This window comes from Xenopus laevis, chromosome 1S (genome assembly GCF_017654675.1).
Source record: "Xenopus laevis strain J_2021 chromosome 1S, Xenopus_laevis_v10.1, whole genome shotgun sequence".
Lineage (NCBI taxonomy): Eukaryota > Metazoa > Chordata > Amphibia > Anura > Pipidae > Xenopus > Xenopus laevis.
Genome location: NC_054372.1, coordinates 29,800,453 through 29,823,525, shown reverse-complemented (window position 1 = coordinate 29,823,525; position 23,073 = coordinate 29,800,453). Strand labels below are relative to the sequence as shown.

Here is a 23,073-nt window from a genome sequence, read left to right as displayed (position 1 = left end):
AGTGGCCATCTCTAAGCGAGTGCTTTATTTTAGGGCTATTATACAGGCACTGCCACCATGACTTTTCTATTGGTTTCTTCTACAACCTGCAATAAAAATTTGCTTTCGGGACTTCTTTTGCCTCAAAACACAGTCAGAATTAACAATGATTTTGTACTTATTTCTACATCTAAATGGCAAGGGCACACGGGACAATACCGAGTGCAGGTTTAGACAAAAATGTATGAAACTGCTCCCATTCAATGCTGAAATCATAGGGCACATTTTTTATATACAGGGTTTAGAGACTGACACATGGGGAACATTGACTTTATTTATATTTAATTGTAATGCATAGATAAACGCTGTAGTTCATGCTATGATATTGCTTTTCATTTATATTTCTTACCTGTGTGACTATATATTTCTGTCCCTGTAGGAGTCAGTGATTATATATGGCCTCTGGGTACCTCTGAACTTCTAAATAGTGTTTGATATTGCAAACTATAATGTGTTCTTCATAGTAAAGCCCTGTGGGCAGCATATAATTTACATCAGTCACTCAATACCTTGCAAGCTCTGTTGGCCTGTTTCTTACAATGGTATGGTAACTTGGTTATTCCATGAAACTACATTCATTTGCCTATCAGTTATAAAATCTGTGCCTTAAGCTGGCCATAGACGCAAAGATCTGATCGTACGAATCGAGGATTCGTACGATTTTCGGACCGTGTGTGGAGAGTCCCGACATTTTTCGTCCGGCGGAGATCGGTCGTTTGGTCGATCGGACAGGTTCGAAAATTTCTGTCGGCTGCCGATAATATCTCTGCGTGTATTGCCGACCGTACGATTTTCAGTGGGAGACTGTCACTAGCTTTGGTTGGACATAGATATCGTACGATTGCTGTCTGGGGCAGAACATTGCTGATCTGTTCTTTAACTAATCTGACTGGTAAGACTTTGATCTGAATGGTTAGTGGCGGGTCGGGAGATGGGAAAGTCCGATCGTATGATGATTCGTACGATCGGATCTTTGCATCTATGGCCAGCTTAAGACTTGTGGTTTTCAGATGAGTTACTGGGATATTTGTCAGAACAAATATCCCACAGAGGTCTCAATGTGAATTATGTTACCACAACATATCCCCCACCCAAAGACTGATATTTATTTCACTATTTTCAAACAGCAGCTTTACTGTTTATCTTAAAGGGATACTGTCATGGGAAATTTTTTTTTTTTTAAATGAATCAGTTAATAGTGCTACTCCAGCAAAAGAGCAAACAGATTTTTTTTATATTCAATTTTGAAATCTGACATGGGGCTAGACATTTTGTCAATTTCCCAGCTGCCCCCAGTCATGTGACTTGTGCCTGCACTTTAGGAGAGAAATGCTTTCTGGCAGGCTGCTGTTTTTCCTTCTCAATGTAACTCAATGTGTCTCAGTGGGACATGGGTTTTTCCTATTCAGTGTTGTTCTTAGATCTACCAGGCAGCTGTTATCTTGTGTTAGGGAACTGTTATCTGGTTACCTTCCCATTGTTCTTTTGTTTGGCTGCTGGGGGGAAAAAGGGAGGGGGTGATATAACTCTAACTTGCAGTATGGCAGTAAAGAGTGATTGAAGTTTATCAGAGCACAAGTCACATGACTTGGGGCAGCTGGAAAATTGACAAAATGTCTAGCCCCATGTCAGATTTCAAAATTGAATATAAAAAAATCTGTTTGCTCTTTTGAGAAATGGATTTCAGTGCAGAATTCTGCTGGAGCAGCACCATTAACTGATTCATTTTGAGAAAATCTTTTTTTCCCATGACAGTATCCTTTTAAGTTAATCTTTTTATGATTTGCCCATCTTACAAATAAAAATCAGCAACAATGAGATGGCTAAAAATAAAACAAGAAAACAATGGTAAAGGAAAACTGGGCAACAGAGGAGACAGGAATAGCGAAAAGAAAGGGGAATTCACTATATGCTTTACATTGTGAGTGTGCATTCCACCAATTTAATTTGGCCCCAGGTAATGGCCACAGTTAGTCTATAAATGGGCTGTTCAACTGGAAAAACTGTATGTCCCCTGGCATGGCCAAGATCTCCATGTGGGACATCATATTATAGATTATATTCTATAACAACCTTGAATAATCAGCCCATAGAAATAGGCAGCACTGTTCTGCAATAAACACAAATTAAATCCCAGGTGCAATAAAGTTGTAATGAAGAACTGGATTTACTGGACAGAAACTCACTCTGTCACCTAAACTAACGTAAGGGTAATATAACATGTCATGAATGAAACTGGAACATGCGCATTTTGGTGGTTATTTTGGTATATTGTGAAAATGTAATTGAGAACCAACATGTTCCTTTGTTTTCATATTAATAATGGCACCTTCATGAATCTACAAATGTTCCTCTGCTGTAAACACTGAATCGTTCAGCCTCAGCAGTCTTATAACTACAGAGCAATAAGGAATATAATTTTAGGGAGTTGCAGGGCTTGGCCACCCATGACAGCTACTGTCAATGATCATCTGACACCCAACTCCTGAATGAAGAGAGATTGAAGAGAAACAGTTGCTGAGAGAGGAATAATGAAGATAAACTTGATTATTTCGGAAACTGTACAGAATATTTAGTTTATTGTATTTAGAAATTTTCTTATTTCAATATGCTGATGATTATATTACATTTACATTTTTGCGATAGTTCCCCTTTAATCATAGGGTTCAATGTGACATTCACAGGGAGTTTAAAGCTATTGATGGACAAACCAGAGCCCATCAGGACAAGATACTTCATTGCAAGTACTAACCAGCACCAGATCCTTTTCACTTCCTGCAGTTCTGATTGGCTGGCTTAAATAAACGGAACAATAGAATGTGATCACATTTGCATATACAGTATCCATATGTGCAGCCCTCTGGGCAATAGGTTGGGCTGTATTTTCTATATAGGCACCCAAGGATCAATTTTTAGGGTGCCTATATATTTAAATAAACAAAAAAACAGCAACCAGGTAGGGGTGATACCCCTTCCCTATATGCTCAGCACATGTGCAAAGACCTTCTGGCAAATGCAACAATTGGTAGGGGTGTCATTGGGGCTATGCACAGCCACCAAATAAAGTCTACTTAGAATACAAAATAACAGATCTGGCTTTATTTGGACAACAGATAAATATAGCAGGGTCAACAGCAAGTGGAGCTGTACTCTCTGTTTATAAGGGGGTCAACAGCAAGTGGAGCTGTACTCTCTGTTTATAAGGGGGTCAACAGCAAGTGGAGCTGTACTCTCTGTTTATAAGGGAGTATATGTCTAATAAGCAAGCAGATCAGTGTTATTACATTTTTCAAGAAGAAATCAAATATCAGGCAATCTCCCACTATTTGCCCCATGAGCTAATAGGTTGGATTAGATGTACAGTATATCAGCTAATGAACCATTGCCTTCAGAGCCTTTCAAAATTTGGAAGATATTTAGAGGCAGGGGAGACATAATTCATTTCTAGATTATAGAAATCTCAGTAAAGAATTTATAGAAAGAGATTTTTAGATACCTATCCATTTTATTTTTGTTCATGTTGTGAAAAAAAACACAAACTGTTTTGAATACAGCCATTGTATATTCATATGGCAGCACATCATTTAATCATATGTATGTAATGCCAAGCAAAAGAGCACACCTGTAATTTAAATGGCGCAATATTTCATCGGCCAAAAACAACAAACTGAAACTTAAGTCTGTCGGCCTCACTGCCTTTGAAGCCTAGAAGATAATCCAACTTGGATCGGGTGCTGAGCAACCTGCTTGGTGATACAAATCGTGGGTTAGTTTAAATAATGCAGTCTGTTGGTCTGAGTAACTGCACATGAATGACAACAGCTAAAGGCTCAGTAGTCAACAGCCCCTGACTTAACAAGGTCTGGGATCAACTCCAGCCATGACTCCCATCCCAGTTCCAGGCGGTGGGCAAGTTAATTAATCTGTTGTGTCTCAGCAGCCAAATTTAGATAATAAGCTCTACAGGAAAGTGATCTCTGCTATGTTTAAAGAATGGGACCTCTGTAAATGGCCATTTAATCAGGGATGGGTTTGCATACTATCCTAAATTATATCAATAACTGTAAAGAAATTAAAATGTATTATATGGCCTATTTTTACTTACCATTTGGCTAGCAAGATGCACAGACGGTAAGTGGCATCTAAATCTGACTTTGATCATAACTCACTGACAGATGCATGTTTAAAATGAAATATCTAGAGATAACAAGAATTTCTAATGAATATCAAGCTAATTAAGCTTCTCGTTCTGCAGGATATAAAATAAAGTGAACATGGCAGCTTCTACATAAAAGGCTTTTCTCTTTCTCTTGTTTGACACACTGATACCTTTATGCTTTCAATACAGAGACCAGATGATACTACGATATGAGGCTGATGGGAGTTATAACCTCAATTTCTAACACAACATTATGCTTCAAGGTCATTCAAGGACAAGACTCCTTTATCTAGTAATATTAATTAGAGTATTCTATGCAATAGTTAAATTGTGTAGTCACTTCTGTAAAATTGTGGTGCTTTTATGCATCTCATTACTTGCATTCAGTGCCTGTATTAGTAAAATAAACAACTAATAAAGGCAGCTTTTAAATGTGTATCAGGTTACTCATATAATCATAAAAGATTAATAGCAGCAGTATTGTGATGGAGCTGCAGTCAGAGTAAACTGGCATCATGACAAACAATAGATGCCATGCCTCTTAGAAAGCAAGGGAAAATGCATATTAAGGAAGTTATAAGGGGATATAATGGCAGTGGAATGTATAAAGCAGGTGAGTTTTAGCTTGTCGACATCTGGTCACCAACAGGTAACCATAAGCTTCATTCCTGGGTGATTCAGCCATGTTATATTTATCACGTGATGATGGACCCCAGAGGGTTGCACACTGGACATATTTGGCATAGAGTGCATGATACCGCAGGCTAGGAAAAGTCAGGCAAAGAAGGAGTCTTGGTGGTAAAAGGTAGCACTGAGCTAATGGGCTACTTTATAATGATTTTTTGTAAAATGATGATTTATAATGATTATACCAGCTAGTGGACTAATTTTGTGGAACTCACTCTCATAGGGTGTGATGCCGAGAGGAGGTTAAATGCTGTTGAGAATTATGGATCCATTAACAGGAAACTGGGGTATCACTGTTACATTTGGACACATATTTAGGTTTTCTTACCCAAACAAGTGGCAGAGCTAGATGTAACCTGTATACACTGTCCATACTTTATATTTACCTGCATACAGTATATATATACTGATTGATATCTGCCCAACAGTCGGCCAGATGTCGATCGGACAGGACTAAAAATCATGTTGGATCGCGGACTGCATCTATTCGTTGATGCAGTCCCGCAATCCGACCGTTTACCCATCTATATGATCCGATCATTGGGCCCTAGGGCTCCAGTATATAGGGGGTGATAGGACTTCTAGTTATGCAAACCCTGTAACGAGGAGAGTTCCCTATTGGGATAAGAGATAAAACAATGGGTTTAATGCTTTGTGGTGTAACTAGATCAGGGGTCCCCAACCTTTTTTACCCATGAGTCACACTCAAATATAAAATAATGTTGGAGAGCAACACAAACAAGCATGCAAAAAGTTCCCTGGGCTTCCAGATAAGGCTGTGATTGAGTATTGGTAGCCTCTATGTGGACTTGCAGTCAACCGGAGGCTCTGTTTGGCAGTATGCATGTTTTTTTATGCAACTAAAGCTTGCCTTAAGCCAGGAATTCAAAAAGAAGCACCTGCTTGGAGGCCACTGGGAGCAACATCCAAGGGGTTGAAGAGCAACATGTTGCTCACGAGCTACTGGTTGGGGATCACTGAACTAGATATTAAGGGTCTTATGGGGCCCCTATACCTCCTGGGCCCCCTGCAGCCGCAGGGTCTGCTTCCTCTATAGTTACGCCCCTGGCCTCTAATGCTGCCATCTCTCTGTTTCCATAAAACCAATGGTTTAAGTGCCATTCCAGCAGTTTATGGCTTAGTTAACATCATCCCAACACAAATGGAATTCCACTAGGATCAACAAATAAACCAGTTAAAACAGCGAAGCTCAACAGATCTTGTTCATTGGGTTTAGAAGGAACACACATTCAGCTGACTTAATACACTGCAATAAACAGACAATTAACTGCAGAAAATGAAGCAGAGGCCGTGCAGTAGCCAAACACTGCACTTACTCATCTTGTCTGTATCCGTCCACCCCTCCTGCCTTCCCTCTGGCAGATCAGATTCTGCACCATTATTGAGGAGGCATTAAATTTTTACAAAGCATGGAGGCAGCTACTCGGTTTCCTTTAACTGTTTAGAGAGAGCGTCCTCGAATGTCTCACTTTCCAAGGGACAGAAAAACTTAGGTGTGAGGAATGCCTGTGCCCTCGCCTGCAGGGAGTCTGCGGGGAATCCTACTTACAGGGGAAGAGAAGGACCGATCTGTATATGCCACACACCTAACACTGTTCTTTTGTTTACTGCTCCCCTCCCTCATCAGACAAAAAGAAAATGTTTTTGTGCAATCAAATTGTCTGCCCACTCCTTGTTAATTCAACCTGCAGTTAGGGTTTGCACCTTTTCCTGAAAAAAATACCGGTCTTCCTATATATTTATTATTTTTCCCTATTAATAACATTGGGATAAACCAACATTTTTACCTGAGGTCCTCCAGCTGTTGTAAAACTACAACTCCCAGCATCCTCAACGGCTTGTTGATGAAAACTTTTGCAAAATACTCACAGGCAACATGTACCATAGCGCACTCACATTACTTACAGCTATGTAAATACACACACACTCGGAACAATGGAAATAAACATAGATACACACACACATACAAATTCTCAGATAAATAATGTACACTTGCTTTGTCCATGGGGAGAACTGAATCCTGACAAAGGAACCAGCAGGATATGACACAAGAGAATACTCACAAGATATAGGGGCACTCAATCAAGTATCCCCTTTGTATTGTAGTGAAACAATTGACAGTAAATATGACAATAATGTGTATGTGGGTACCAGGGATGCCGGAAGCCAGTGCACTGACTGATTGAATCTGCAGCCCCTTCCTGATCTCTCAGCCAGAGACAGCCCCAGCTGCTTTCACTACAATAAAGAACCAAAAGGATTTGGTGCCTGTTAGTGCCGCAACACACTATCGTCAGTACCGACTGCCAGCTGCTGCATTTAACCCATTCAAGGTCAAAAATGCAACACTAGGGTCCTGACATGTGCATTTTGTGCCTAACCCAAGCAGCTTGTGTTAATGTGTCTGCAGCCACAGAGATGAATAACTGCCCGGGGATAGATGGCTGGAGACAAAGCAACACTTACCTGTTCCAGATGAGCTGAAAGCACAGATGCTTATTATATTCCTCAGTTTGTCCCGTAGTTTTATGTGCCTGCTGGTCAGACAGTCTCCATCTCTCTCCCTACAGCCGGTGCCACAGCATGGCAATGTAAGGACAGTCACATGCTCCTGCACAGCAGCACAGCCATCCAGCCGGTGGTACCATGGAACAGCAGCACCCGCTCATCGATTTCCATGCCTACAAGATGTAGCATCACAGACACACAGTTATCCCCTTTGTTTTGTAGCAAACACACAGATGATGGAAAATATGGCAGCTGCCAAAAAAAAGCAGAGAATGACACAAGAGTGAGTGTACTAGGGATGCCGGGAGGCAGTGCACAGACTGACACTTCCCATCGCAAGGAATCTGCCTGATCCCACTGCCAGTGACAGCCTCAGCTGCTTCCACTACAATAGACAGTAGATGCTATGCTTAACCCCTTCAAGGTCACAGATGCATCACTAGGGTGAATACTGGCACTTGCATTTTGCATACTGTGCACTTAGCATGAACATCTGGCGTTAATGGGTCTGTAGCAACTGAGACAAAAAGCTGCCCTGAGATAGATGGTTGGAAACAAAACAAAGCCTACCTGATCCAGACGAGCTGAGTGCTGGAATGCTGCTTGTTATATTCCACTTTGTCCTGCAGTTGCAGCTTCCTGCTTACCCCTGACAAACTGCCAGTCAGACAATCTCTATTGCTCTCTCTACAGCCACTGCCTCCCCATGGCAATTTAATGGCAGTCACATGCACCTGCACAACCATACAGCCAGCAATACCATGTCACAGCAGGACTAGCTCAACATTATACAGCTCCTACAAACCAACAGAGAGGCTCAGAAAAGTGGCCCCCCTGCCTAGGGCTTGTGTTCTACGGGAGATTGCTATCTTGATAAAGCTAGAGGGTTAGATGGCAGCCTCCCTGGATTCTGCTGATATTAAAGGGGTTGCTCATCTTTAAATTAACTTTCAGAATGATGAAGACAGCGATATTCTAAAATAATCTGCAATTGTTTTTCATTTATTATTATATTTGGTTTTTAAGTTATTTAGCTATTTATTCAGCAGTTCTCCAGTTTACAATTCTAGCAGTCTGGTTGCTATGGTTCTAATTACCCTAGCAACCATACACTGATTTGCATAAGAGACTGACATATGAATAGGAGAGGCCTGAATAGAAAAATGAACAATAAAAAGTACCAATAACAATACATTTGTGGCCTTACAGAGCATTTGTTTTCGTAGACGGGGTGACCCCCATTTGAAATCTGGGAAGAGACAGAAGAAGAAGGCCAATAATTCAAAAAGTATAAAAAAAAGAAAAAATGAGGACCAATTGAAAAGTTCCTTAGAATTGGCCATTCTATAACAAACTAAAAATGAACTTAAAGGAGAAACAAACACTTAATAAAAAAACCCTACCCTACATAGACCCCCTCCCCCCCCCCCAGCCTAGCTACCCCCCAGGCAAATGCCCCTAACTCTTTACTTACCCCTCCGTGCAGAGTCTGTCCAGAGGAGTTCACGGGCGCCATCTTTTTGATAATCTTTGGAATGAGACCGGCACCAGTCTCATTCCGAAGTTTACAGAATCGGCTGAAGAGGGCGCACGTGAACTCCGCTGGACAGAATCTACACGGAGGGGTAAGTAAAGAGTTAGGGGCATTTGCCTGGGGGGAGGAGGGAGGGGTGTATGTAGGGTAGGGGGGTAGGGTTTTTTTTATTAAGGGTTTGTTTCTCCTTTAAAGGTGAACCAGATGGTTCTGTTTCTTTCAGCTGGACTGGCTGACTTTGTTCCAAATTCTTCAGTTTTCCAACATAACTCCTCAAATTGATCCAGATTTTATGCAGGAAGTTTATGTTAACTACAAACCAATAAATAATTTGCAGCCATCATGAATGAAACACATTTGTCTAAGCTCTTTCTTAAAAGGGGTGACTCACCTTTGTGAACTTTTAGTATTTTATATAATGGCCAATTCCTAGCAACTTTTCAAATGGACTTAATTTTTTCTTTTTTATCGTTAATTATTTGTCTTTTTCTCCAGCTTTCAAATGAGGGTCACTGACCCCATCTACAAAACAAATGCCCCGTAAGGCTACACATGTATTGTTATTACTGCTTTTTATTACTCATCTTTCTATCTAGGCCCTCTCCTATTCATTTTCCAGTCTCTTATTCAAATCAATGTATGGTTACTAGGGTAATTTGGACCCTAGCAACCAGATTGCTGAAATTGCAAACTGGAGAGCTGCAGAATAAAAAGCTAAATAACTCAAAATCCACAAATAATAAAAAATGAAAACCAATTGCAAATTGGCTCAGAATATCGCTCTCTACATCATACTAAAAGTGATTCAAAGGTGAACAACCCTTTTTGCTTATGCCCAGGACTGGGCTGTGTCTCCTACCAACAAACCTTCCTTTCTGCCAAAGGCTTCTCCAAAATTAAGCCACATAGGTCCAAAGATATTTGGGAGGGTTGTTGAGTGGTCAACCAGATCTTCCAGTTTTCCAGGAAAATCTAAATGAATCAGTCCTGCAACAGTCCAGCAAGTGCATATGCTAGGGTTCATTCTCAATATGTCTGAGCAATCTCATCAGATACCCATACAGAGATGCAGCCCAATTATGCATCACTTCTAGTTAAAATGGTTAATCTCATAATTACAAATACTGTCGTAAAATGATTTAAGATCATATCTTTCTAAAAGGCAAAGGATTCTTCTTCACAAGGCTCATAATTACCTACTGTAGATATGACTTGAGTTGTCTTTGCCTATGGGTCATCATCCTTTATTTTTACATAAATTTGTATGGCATGAAATACCCTTTCCTTGGTGAATAAAGTTTACACTACATCTGTGTCTCAGAGTACTCATTCAGATCGTGCCATCAAAATTCTAACATTGATGACTAAATATTTCTGTTCCTGTACTCCCTGTGTTCTCACAATGGATGTGACCAACTGTCCGATTTGGGAGTACCAAAATGCTGTCACCAAATCCATTAGCTGTTGGTAGGTGGCAATCCTAACCCAGTATAAATGTTGTTTGCAGGTCACAGATTCCTTCAAACACATCTCCCTGTCACCTAGCTGGAGACCTAGGCACCTATTGGAATGTATGGGGAGGGAGACCGAGCATGTAGTGATACATTTATGCCTAGAAGTTACACAGCAGTACTGGGAGCCACAGAGCACAGCAATATTGTATAGCAGGACAGACAGATGACAGATGAATGACAGGTTGAGGGTGTGCATAGACTTGTACATGAGCCCTTGCCTCTCCTTATCAGGCCCTTTAACAATCAATGCATCTGCTACACTATAGTTACACCGCTGCATATTTACATTGGAAGATATGAAGCTAATATACAGTACAGATGGCTAAGAGACTAAGGGGCAGATTCACTAACCGGTGAAAATTTTCCAGCGATGGCTTCGCACCCATCGATAAACTTCGCCAGGCTAAAATTCGCTCAGAAAACACTAATTTGCTAAAATGCAAAGTTGCGTCAAGGGGTGCCGAGCGCTGGTGAATTTTCACTCGCGTTACTTCGTCGATCAAAGAGAAGATGCGCTAGCGTTGGCTAATTTGCATATGGCGGGAAGTTGAATGCACGTATATGCTGCAGCAAATACATTACATTACAGGGAACCTTAATAAAGTTAATAGAGTTGTTATAATACCCTACACATGAGCCCACTGTATAGTTTATGTTCCATATGTTAGAAAATGTAGGGGGGAACCCGGTTACTCAAAAAACATTTTAAGGACTTTTGCAAGCTATCACTCTGAAAAAAGGAAAAGATGCCAGGGTTTTTTGGGACTTAGAAAATATTTCCATTAAAATTGAGGAAGATATATGCACTCCAATGCACTTAATAATAAAAAATAATAAAAACAATAATAAAAAAATAATAACTTTACCTGATCTGAGCTAGCAAAGGCAAGTCTTGTGAAACAGGTAACGTTCAGTAAAATCCACATCTTAGTGAATTTGTGGAATTACGTCCATTCGCCAGAGCGACAAATCACCTGGCGTTAGAGTGTGAAGGAACGCTAGTGACTATCTCCTTCGCTAGCGAAGTGACGCCTGTGCCCGGCGAAGTCCCTGTGGGTAGTAATGCTAACGAATTGACACTAGCGTTAGCTACTTCGCCCTTTAGTAAATCTGCCCCTAAGACTCTGTCCCTTTACATCCAGTTTCCATAAATATTTAGAATGCCAACCCAGTAAAGGGGGTTATGCTCACTGTAACACTTGCACAGCAGCAGATGCCTTATGTTGGTGGTTTATTTATGCAAGAATTGAACCAAAGAGATCACTAACAATATAAGGTTTCCTCAGCTGCATCTCCATCTACCTCTCCTTCAACATGCAAGCCTGCTATACAGAGGGCTTTCCTACATAAATGCTGATAAAATCAGTTGTGCTTTAAGTGAGTTTGGAACCATGATGGTTCCTATTAATATATGGAAATAACATTAATTCGAAAACAGATGTTTCTTTCAACATGTGCAGGAACTATCCTACAACTTTAGATTTTTCCTGATTAACACAATAGGCAAAAAGCATGTTCAGTGCAGCCCCAATTTATTGCACTTATGTTGAACAAAAGCCCATATGCTCATATAATGGGCACTAAGGTCAGTTCACATGGACAATGCTAATTCACTAAAATACAAAGTTGCGGCCAGGGTGCCAAACGATGGCAAAGTTTCGCTAGCATTAATTCGGCAAGCAAAGCAAAGTTGCGCTAGCGTTGGCTAATTTGCATAAGGCGGGACGTTAAATTTCAATGGATGTATATGTTGCAGCAAATACATTACATTACACAAGTCCAGGGAACCTTAATAAAATAAAATAAAGTTGTTATAATGCCCTACACATGAGCCCAGTGTATAGTTTATCTGCCATATGTTAGGAAATGTAGGGGGGAAGCCGGGTACCCTAAAACATTTACGATCTTTTGCAGCCTAACACCCTGAAAAACTGAAAAGTCGCCAGCGTTTTTTGGGATTTAGAGAATGTTTCAAATTTTTTTTTGAGGAACTCCTATCTACTCTATTACACGTCGCCTGGTCTGAGGTGGCGAAGGCAAGTCTGGCGCAAGAGGTAACGTTCAGTAAAATCCGCATCTTAGTGAATTTGGGTAGTTATGTCCATTCGCCAGAGTGAGTGCCTGGCGTTACAGTGCGAAGTAGCACTAGAGTCTATCTCCATCGCTAGCGAATTTTCGCCAGCGTTAGTCACTTTGCCCTTTAGTAAATTTGCCCCAATTTATTTATTTTGACATTACAGAGATACAGAGATAAAATACATGAGTTGACATACTGTATATGAGTTCTTTCAAATGGGATGCTTAATTGCATTGTACAGCCAAAATGTTGGATCTCTCCTTATTGAAACACTGTATGTTCATCATATTGTCATATACTTGTATTTTATTGAAAATCTCAATAAAAAGAATTTCAAAAGAAAAAATGTTGGATCTCTTCACACCTGGCTGGTTTTGGACTGGACAGCCCAGTTTTTCAAAGGATTGCCCAGCTCAGAACACCCTGTCTGGGTTTTAGCATGGTGAAACAAAAATCAGACAGATCACCATCCAGTGAAGACATGGCTCTGCCCCCAAAAATTGTAGACCTGTTCCCAACATCACTGGCCAACCCCCAGGCATCATTGCTCCTGATAAGGACAGCAAACCCCCCATAAAAGCTCAAGATGGCTCCAACCAGACACCACTGCAGGTACAGGTGTAACTATAGTAACTGTTGAGCTGTGCCCCTGCGCTGCTGCAATGGTATCTTCCAGCATGAGCCCAAGGTGATGATGTCATGCATGTGCCCAACTGTCTTTTGATGGGACTGCTTGTGAGAGAGGAGTGTTGGTGAGAGTCTCGCAAGTTTTTTGGCTTTCAAAGTGGATACAGAGCATTGAATTTTGGAGAGATATTTGTACCTGAGCCCTCTAGGAGTGGGAGAGAAGGAGACAGAGGTGCATTAAGGTCAGATATTGAAGAAAAGAAGAAAGGATCGTCGCCAAGAGAAGATGGAGAAGAGACAGAGAGGTAAAGGGACATCCCTCTGGGAAAAGCTGTTAAACTGTCTCTGGCCCCTGTTGTATTGCCACAATTTGCTTTTTAGGGATTTTTATATTTATTATTTGTTATCTTGCTGAGATGTGGATTAGTTTGGCTGCTATTTTGTATATGGAGGCAAATGTTATTATCTAGCAGGGATCTCCCTCATGTTTTAGGCACAAAGATATCCATGTTACCTGCCCATATTACAGTATGCAGCAAATAATCATTTTTCATTGAATACTCCCTTACTTATGTGCATCAGTTTTTTATTTTTAAGAAATGTGTAAATTAGCACGCTTGGCATTGGCCAGTGCAGATTTCATACTGCACTTTGTGCCAGATTAAAAACAAACACTTTTCATGATCTTCCAGTCTGTTATTCATATAACCTCCTGGTTCCTATGGTAATCAGGCCCTAGCCACCAGATAATATAATCAGAGAGATGCAGAACAAAATGCTAACTCAATAGCAGCAAAGAATAGACAAATTGCACATTGGTTTCCAATCTCACTGCCTGCATCATACTACACAAATTTAAAAATATAAAAACTATTAAATAAAGGTGCTGGTTCCTAAAACAATCGTTATTAAAACATATAGTGTGTATATATATATATATATATATATACACACACACACAGTTCATGAGTCCCTTCCTTTTAATTATATAGTTCAGTTCAACTGGTGCTGTGCTTACACATGGACAGTATATACTACTTTTCATTGCCAGCAGGATTTATACTCCATAATGGGAGGATATACTTATTCATTATGTATACATGTGGGCAATGATTATGAAGGACAGATGCTCATATACTTTATTTTCCACAGGAGTTAGAATTAGCCCACTGGATGTCCACAACTACGACTTCCATTCCATTCTTGGGCAAGGAGGATTCGGCAAAGTAAGTTACTTTCCCAGATTTTCATTATTTGTACTGAAGTCCAGTCAATGCTCTGATCCTTCTACCTAATAAGTGTATCAGTATGACTGATTAGTAGTGTCCCTACAAGAAAACCTTTAATACTAATTTCTTTATGGCGTTCTCAGGTTATGTTGGCTACATTTGCCAACCGGAAACTGGCCGTGAAGGTCATCAAGAAGAGTCCTGAATGCAATTACAACAGCATCCGGATAGAGGCCAGTGTGCTCATGATGCCTCATCTGAATCCATTCCTGTGCCAAGGCTATTCTACTTTTCAAACTCAGGTACTAAACTGGGACATTATTGGCATTTATTCGGTTTTGCACCTTTGTTTACAGTGTTTTAATCCATTTTTATTTGTCTGTATCTCAGAGTCATATTTTCATGGTGATGGACTACCTCAGTGGAGGAAGCCTTGCACGTCACCTGGATTACTACGGGAGCCTGGAGCCAGAGACAGTGCTGTAAGTGATTAAAGCAATTGCATCTGTTTGTATCTCTATTATTTGGCAACAAGAAGAGATACTTATGAATATTTATTTGTATATATAAGGAATTTGTATTATACTTTTTTAACATTTTACTTTTGTTTAAAAGTTTCCATTCAGCGGAGATCGTGTGCGGCCTGGAGTTCCTGCACAGCTGCGGCATTGTTCATCGGTCAGTATAGCTCTGCTTCTCCAGATCTCCTCTCCATAATGTTTCTATTGTGTTATCTATATTTTATTCACTTTTACATTGCTTCCTACTCTTAATTTGATTCTTTGTATATCTACTTCATCTATCCTATCAACCCCTAGAAATACTCTCTATTTTCTTTATTGCAGAGATCTCAAGCCTGACAATATCCTGCTGGACCAAGATGGCCATGTTAAAATATCAGACTTTGGCCTGGCAGTTCCAAACATGTTTGGCGACAAGACCATCGGTGGCCGAGCAGGGACAATGAGATACATGGCACCAGAGGTGAGCGTTGTAGTTTCACTACATGTATAGCTTAAATTCAGTAACAGAAATTAGTGTATAAGAATGTACTCAGAGCAATTATTAAGTACTATAGTACTATGATTGAGATTCATTCCAACTTCACATCTTTCTACACTTTCTCAGTCCTGTATGTGAATTGTGTCTCTTAATGGATCCTAGAAATAAACTCATGTGATCAGTAGGAAGGTCAGAAAGTTATAGGGGGAGTTTATTCAGAGTTTTTTTGAAGTTTGGTATTCACTTTGTTTTCAAGGTCCTGCAAAGAAAGAGATACAATGCTGCAGTTGATTGGTGGGCAGTTGGAATTATAATCTGTCAAATGGCCTCTGGAGACTCCCCTTTTTATGAAGGCAACAACAGGGAGAAGATCATCAGCTCTACCATCAATGATGAGCCCAGGATTCCTCGTTGGCTGAATGAAGATCTGAAGGACCTTCTGAGAAAGGTGAGTGTGAGCAGTTGGATGGAGTAATATATATATACTGTGTATGTGTGTGTATATATATATATATATTGAACCCCATAATAATTCATTACTTTCCCATCTCCATTTCTGCAAATGGTCTCTTGCAGCTCCTAGAGAAGGATCCAAATCAACGTCTTGGGGATGGAAATATTAAACACCACCCATTCTTCTCTTCTATCAACTGGGTGGAGCTGGAAAATAAAAACCTACCACCCCACTTCCAGCTAAGAGCAGTAAGTACATGATTACTGAATGCTAATTAAACAGAAATATAGTCCTTGATTTATATAATAAAATACTCACATGTTAGCATATTCCATATCATCCTGGCTAAAAGATTGTTTTTCTCTTTTTTCCTGCAGCCTCCAATGGAGCATTCCATGCCAACTGAGGAAAATCCTCTGTCCTTCCTGTTGTAGGACCTTATACCAAAGTATATAGTTATTGAACATTTTTTATTAACATTTTCCTTCCTACAGGTACAGGTGGGTAAAGGTATTAGTTACAGTTAATTGTTGAAGTGAATGGTGTGTGACTGTGTGAGTGAGTGTGAGATATGAAAGGCCAAGGGTGTAACAAGAGGGCAAGGGGGTCTAACATTTAACATTCAGCTTTGCCTTCATACACATGTCTGTTGAACCCATACTCTGATATTAATGCTTATAGTCCAATCATCTATGCCAGGAAAGGTTTTTTCCCCCCAGTACATGGGGTTTTTTTTATCCTCCTGCAGATGAACTAGAAGTTTATTAAGAATATTCTGAGCAAAGGGTAAACTTCACAGACATGAGTAAGCCTCGCTATTTTCTTATGATATTATTTATTAACTGTTGCTATAATATTATTAGACCCCCTGAGGAATGTTACACCCGGAGTGAATGGACAGTAACAGGGTTGAAGCCTTGACGTGGCGTTACTGCTCACATGTGTAATCATGTGCTAATTCAACCAATTGTGAGACAGTGGGAATGGTTTGGTTGTATTATCAGAACTGCAGCATATATGGTCAGAGCAAAATTTATTCTGGTACAAATGGGGCTTTAACTTGAGATATTGTGACATTTCATGACCAAGTTTATGGTTTGTGTTTGGAGTTTTAATATCCATTGAAGTGGAAACATGAATATTTTGCAAACCAAAAGGGTGTGTTGGAGGTGCAATAAAAGAGAGATGTGGCATGGAAGATATTTCAGCCCACCAAGAAGTAAAAGGCTGGAAAAGGGGGTGTAAACCCAAATGTAACATTTTGCATTATAAAATCATATTCAAAGCATTTTTAAAGTAGACATTAACTCAAAATGTTTTATGATTTCAACTTTATTTGTTAACATAATTGATATTTAAAGCAGTGTCTGTTCATTATTATCTTTGAACTGCTGTTTTTGACTTCATGCACCAGTTAAACAATGTTGGAGTAGTCAGTTCATCTCCAGGTAGGACACAATTCCCACAATGCCTTGCATGTTCTATGATTAACAGACTTGTAAAGAAGGAGAAAAAGAGGCACAAGCAAAACAGTCATGGCTGGAAGAGTGTTGATTATTGCCGGCTTCATAGATAAAATCTGATAAAAATTAAAATACATACTTATATAATACTTCATCAAGACATGACTTGAGCAGATGCCAGCACTGTGCCACAGCCACAGCCAGATAGAAAGAGTACAACAGCAGCTCATAACTTTGGTTTGTTTTTGCAGAGTGACACTACTTTTTGCTTCATGAAAAGGAAGGGGTCTCTTTTAGCCAGGCCACATTCTAAATTGAAACAAGTGGAGGTCAGAATGGAGGCTACTTCCATCCCAGATAATCAGTCCATCAGCAATATACAATGAGTTAATCACAAACTGGAAAGGAACACTGGCCTGGGTCGGTATCCAGGTAATCAGTCCTAAGAGAGTTATCAGAGGAATAAAAGAGAAATGCAGGATAAAGGAGATGAACAGAAAACAAACAAAGAATTCTTTCTAAACTAAGGTCTGTTGAGCTTAATAAAGTCATTTGCACATGGATAGGAAACTGGCTACATGATCGGGTACAGAGGGTGGTTGTTAATGGGACATTCTCTACTCGGAGTAAGGTTCTTAGTGGGGTCCCTCAGGGCTATGTATTGGGTCCACTTTAATTGTACTTGTTCATTAATGACTTAGAGAAGGGTATTGTAAGTAATGTATCAGTGTTTGCAGATGACATAAAACTATCCAGCACAATTAATTCCATCCAGGATGCGGTACCCTTGCAACAGGATAAATCTGGGCAGCTAAGTGGAATATGAGATTTAATGTCGTTAAAGGTAAAGACATACATCTGGGATGTAATAATATGCAAGCCAGTTATTCGCTAAATGGGAATTTCATTATGGAAAAGGACCTTGGAGTCCTTGTAGATAATAACCTTGGCTGTAGCAAGCAATGCCAGTCAGCAGCATCAAGGGCAAATAAGGTCTTGAGCTGTATTAAAAGAGGCGTAGATTAGGGGGAGGATGGGGTTATTCTTCCACTGTATACAGCACTGGTAAGGCCATCATCTAGAATTCGCCATACAGTTTTGGTCTCTATCACTCAAACAGGACATTATTAAATTAGAGAGGGTACAGAGAAGGGCAACTAAGCTGGTAAAAGGTATGGAAAATCTTAGCTATGAAGAAAGACTTTCTAAGATGGGGTTGTTCACTCTGGAGAAGAGGCGCTTAATGGGTGATATGATAACTAAGTATAAATATATAAGGGGATCATATAATAATCTCTCTAATGCTTTATTTATCAGTAGGTCTTTCCAGCTGACACAAGGTCACCCATTCCGATTAGAAGAAAGGAGGTTCCGGCTAAATATTCGGAAGGGGTTTTGTTACAGTGAGAACTGTGAAAATGTGGAATTCTCTCCCTGAACCAGTCATACAGGCTGATACATTAGATAGCTTTAAGAAGGGGTTGGATGGCTTTTTAGCAAGTGAGGGAATACAGGGATATGGGAGATAGCTCATAGTACAAGTTGATCCAGGGACTGGTCCAATTGCCATCTTGGAGTGAAGAAAGTATTTCTTTCCCCCACTTTCAACCCAAAATGTTGAACTTGATGGACTTGTGTCTTTTCTCAACCTAACTTACTATGTTACTATGAAACAGGGTGAGCTGGAGAACTGGAAACATCTTGTAGGATTACACGATTGGATGAAGATTAAAGGTTTTGGTCTGGAATATGATAAATGTAGGATTTATTTTGAAGTTCTTGGAATAACTTCAGTGGCGGAACTACCGGGGGAGCAGGGGGTGCGAGCGGGCCAGGGCCCCCCGGCAGTCCGCTCAGCGCGGCGCACATTACCGGACAGTTTCCGGGTGTACGTATGGGGGCAGGGGCCCGGCTGCGCATCCTGCGCCAGGGCCCGCCGCCCTCTAGTTACGCTTCTGAATAACTTGTAGTTATTTTTTAAAACAGTTAGATCCACTGCCATGTTCTTTATCACAGACAGAGGTACCAGGCCTTGGACCAGCCCTGACTGTGACAGCTGAGAGTTGTGCCTGTAACGTGGGCACTGTGTAGATCTGCACAGACTGCTCATTGCAGCACATAAATGATGTACAATTATAGCATGAAAAGGAAAATAATTGCTTAAAGTTTATTTGCCAACCAGCAGTCCTTTCCACCAGAAGCCCAGCATCTCATCATATCTACATCTTCAGCCAGAGAATTCATAGAATATATAATCATGATAATAATGAATATTGCTTGCCAAGCATAGACCCGTTACTAAGCACAATAAGCATTTGCTTTGCATAATAAGCAGCTTGGTGTGATCATTATCACAGGTAAATCTCAAGACATAATTACCCTACATGAATAGATGCAGTATCTCCAGATGGCCTGCCAATCATCACAGCCAACAGAGACCCGGCATCGCCTCGGATCATAGGTGCCCATTTTTTAATTCACTTATTTGATTTGCTTATTAAAGTCCTCTCTTTACCTTTCCAGATAATCTTCTATGATAACATTTTAGCATTTACTTCTGAACTACCATTCTCCCCTTATTAGCCACCTAACAAGTCATCGTAATCTCTGTCATAACAGCCAGTGGAATATTGTTTAATCAAACCTATTTGCAAAGCTGCCATGAGGAATCATGGGTCCCATTTTATAAAGTTAGAAGGGTCATCCACGAAGGGAGCTCCAAAAATTAACCCATTGGTCACCTGGGCCCCAGCAAGAAAGATTGCCAGCGCACGCGTGACTACATGCCACCCAAACCCCATCCATTCCTTACAGGCCATGCAACTACTGCAACCCACGAATCACACTTTTAAATTGACACCTGACTTCCGTACCCCCTGTATCCATCGGATGGTGGCCCAGCGTATCTTCACTGCACAACTGTCGTTGTAGTACATTAATCAATTGCTACATGAAGGTTGGTTGTGGCATTATCCTAAGACAAAAGGGGTCAAATAGACAGGAAACAGCAGGTAAAAGGGAGACCCTTAGGGAACAACAATATAATGCAGTGTTGCCCTGCACTGGTGAAACTGGTGTGTTTGCTTTAGAAACACTACTATGATTTACATAAACACGCTGCTGTGTAGACATGGGGGCAGCCATTCATTCTGAAAAAGGAGAAAAGGGAGAGGTCACATAGCAGATATCATCTGTAGAATACAATGGGTGTAGTTCTTACACAGAAAGACACACAGGGATGAAATGCCATTGTATGGCTCTCTGCAGGACTATTAAATTAATACCTCTCTCATTAGTGATGTGTGAGTTGACCAGAGACCTTTGTTGACCTGCATTTGCTGGGTTAGGGTCGGGGACGGGTTGAGTTGTTTTCTGACGCACACATCAATATTTCTCATATAAAATAGATTTGTTGGTAAGACATGATTTATGTGTAGCTTCTGATTACAAACTTTAAATGAAAACATATATATATATATATATATATATATATATATATATATATATATATATATATATATATATATATATATATATATATAAAATATATTTAAATAATATATTATGAATTTTGATGTTACTTGTCCTTTAAGGTTTGATCATTTACCTTACAGAGACATTGAAAGTACGTCTGGCTCTGTGTCCTCCATACAGGCCCAGATTTCCTTCTCAGGTGCCCCAAGGATGCAGGGTCCTCCCGCCCACTCTCCCTCGCGAGTATGCCCCCGCCCACCCCGTGAGTGCACACGTACAGGACATTCCGTATACAGCATTAAAATAACTGCCTGATCTCATTGCTCCCCATAGGTGGTGTGCTGCCCCTGAAATCTTGCCACCCTAATCCCTGGCCTCACCCCAAATCCGTGCTTGCCTACATATGCACAGGGAGAATACATGGTTTCAACTTTGAGGTGGTAAATACCTTCCTGCCTCCAAAATATTTACATGAGTATCCCAAACAATGACACATTTAAGGGCATGTAAAGTCTAAAATAGAACAAGGCTATAAATGCTGTATTTTGTATACTAAACATAAACATGAACTTACTGCACCACAAGTCTAATCAAACAAATAATTTATGCTTTGAAAGTTGGCTACAGGGGGTCACCATCCTGTAACTTTGTTAAACATCTTTGCAAGACTAAGACTGTGCACATGCTCAGTGTGGTCTGGGCTGCTTAGGGATCGTCACAAACAAAGCTGCTTGAGTTCTGCATGGCTGGGAAGTAAGGCGGGAGCTCCCCCTGCTGTTCATAAGTATGATTGTTTCCCTGCTCAGCAGTTAGGGACCATCTGACAAGTCTTATCCACAGCAGTAAATGAAGAGAGAATTTCACTGCATACAGTCAGGTTTCTTATAAAAACGGTACACATTTTTTAATTAAAGTATATTGGATAGGTTTCTTTTTCATTAAAGAAAGTAAAAATGGGATTTTATTTTTTTGCCTTTACATGCCCTTTAAGAAATAACACAGAAACTCTGTTTGCGCTCCTCTTCAGAAAAGGCGACACAGCGACGATCCATCGTGCCAAGCTCGATTTCTCCTACCTGGCTATCTCCTATAAGGAAGGCAGGGAGGAGAAATCGAGCACTGAACGATGGATCACTGGATCGCCTTTTCTGAAGAGGAGTGCAAGTTATTTCTTAATAAAGGCTTTGTTATTTCAAAGTTTAATTAGTCTTGGTGGGTTTTTTTCTTCGTGGTATATTAACAAATTTTTTTTACATTTCTTTTGATGTTACTGGTCCTTTAACTTTTGTGATATTGTTGCTGTTACCACCCACAGAATGTTACAGCGATTGGTCACTATGATACAAAACAGGCTTTTCTGAATAAGCAGAGATAGTGAATCGTGAATATAGGGTGTGGAAAAGGAGTTCATCCATTATTTAGCATTCTAATCACCATCCTACTGCTCTCACTGAAATGGCCCAGTTTTCTCACATATGGAATGTGGGTGTTAAGAATGTTTTTTTTTTAGGAACGTTGATGAAAAGGCATCGATTTCATTATGTCTCTCTTCTCATTAATCATGTGTATAAATGACAAAGTGCATTGATAACAGCACCTGAACTGTAGAATTGCGCTTTTTAGGCTGCAGATTTATAATCCTCCACAAAATATCAAGCAGAACAACAAATGGAAACCAAAGTCTCAGGGGCATATGTGAATTCAAAGAGATCTGAACAAATTATTCTGTGAAATGAATGTTTGTTTTGTCCTTCTGTTGTTCTTTAAAGTCACATGACAGGTAGTATTTTCTAGTTTTCAGGTATAGGAAATTATCAACCTGCTAATGTAATGAATGTGAAACACTAGTGCCACCTGCTGTTCATTTAGTGCCACCTGCTGTTCATTTTGGCCAACTGGCCTCCGAAAAGAAATGTTGGTGCTGCTCTACTTAAAGCCATACTTCACCTTCAAATGAAGTTTTAGTATGTTATAGAATGGCTAATTCGAAGCAACTTTTCAACTGGCCTTTTTTAATCGTTTTTTAAATATTAGGCTTCTTCTAACTCTTTCCAGGTTTCAAATTTCAAGTTGCGGACCCCCTCTAAAAACCAATGCTCTGTAATGCTACAAATGTATTGCTATTGCTTCTTTTTATTACTCATCTACCTATTCAGGCCCTCTTCTCATATTCAAGACTCTTAATCAAATAAATGCATGATTTCTAGGGTAATTTGGACCCTAGCAACCCTCAACCAATCAGCTTTGTTTATGATGATCCCTAAGCAGCCCAGACCACACTGAGC

At 40.1% G+C, this 23,073-nt stretch overlaps 1 protein-coding gene across 2 annotated transcripts in view; it reads right to left on the bottom strand.

Annotated features, from left to right (window-relative positions):
- cracd.S (capping protein inhibiting regulator of actin dynamics S homeolog) overlaps positions 1 to 8,100 on the bottom strand; it is a 93,806-nt gene extending 85,706 nt beyond the window's left edge. For both annotated transcript variants that reach the window (XM_041579481.1, XM_018243152.2), the window contains exons 1-2: positions 7,985 to 8,100; positions 7,373 to 7,587 (exon numbers count right to left, since the gene is read on the bottom strand). The gene's annotated coding sequence lies outside the window, so the exon portion shown is untranslated. The remainder of the gene's footprint in view (positions 1 to 7,372; positions 7,588 to 7,984) is intronic.
- Between the last annotated feature and the right edge of the window lie 14,973 nt (positions 8,101 to 23,073).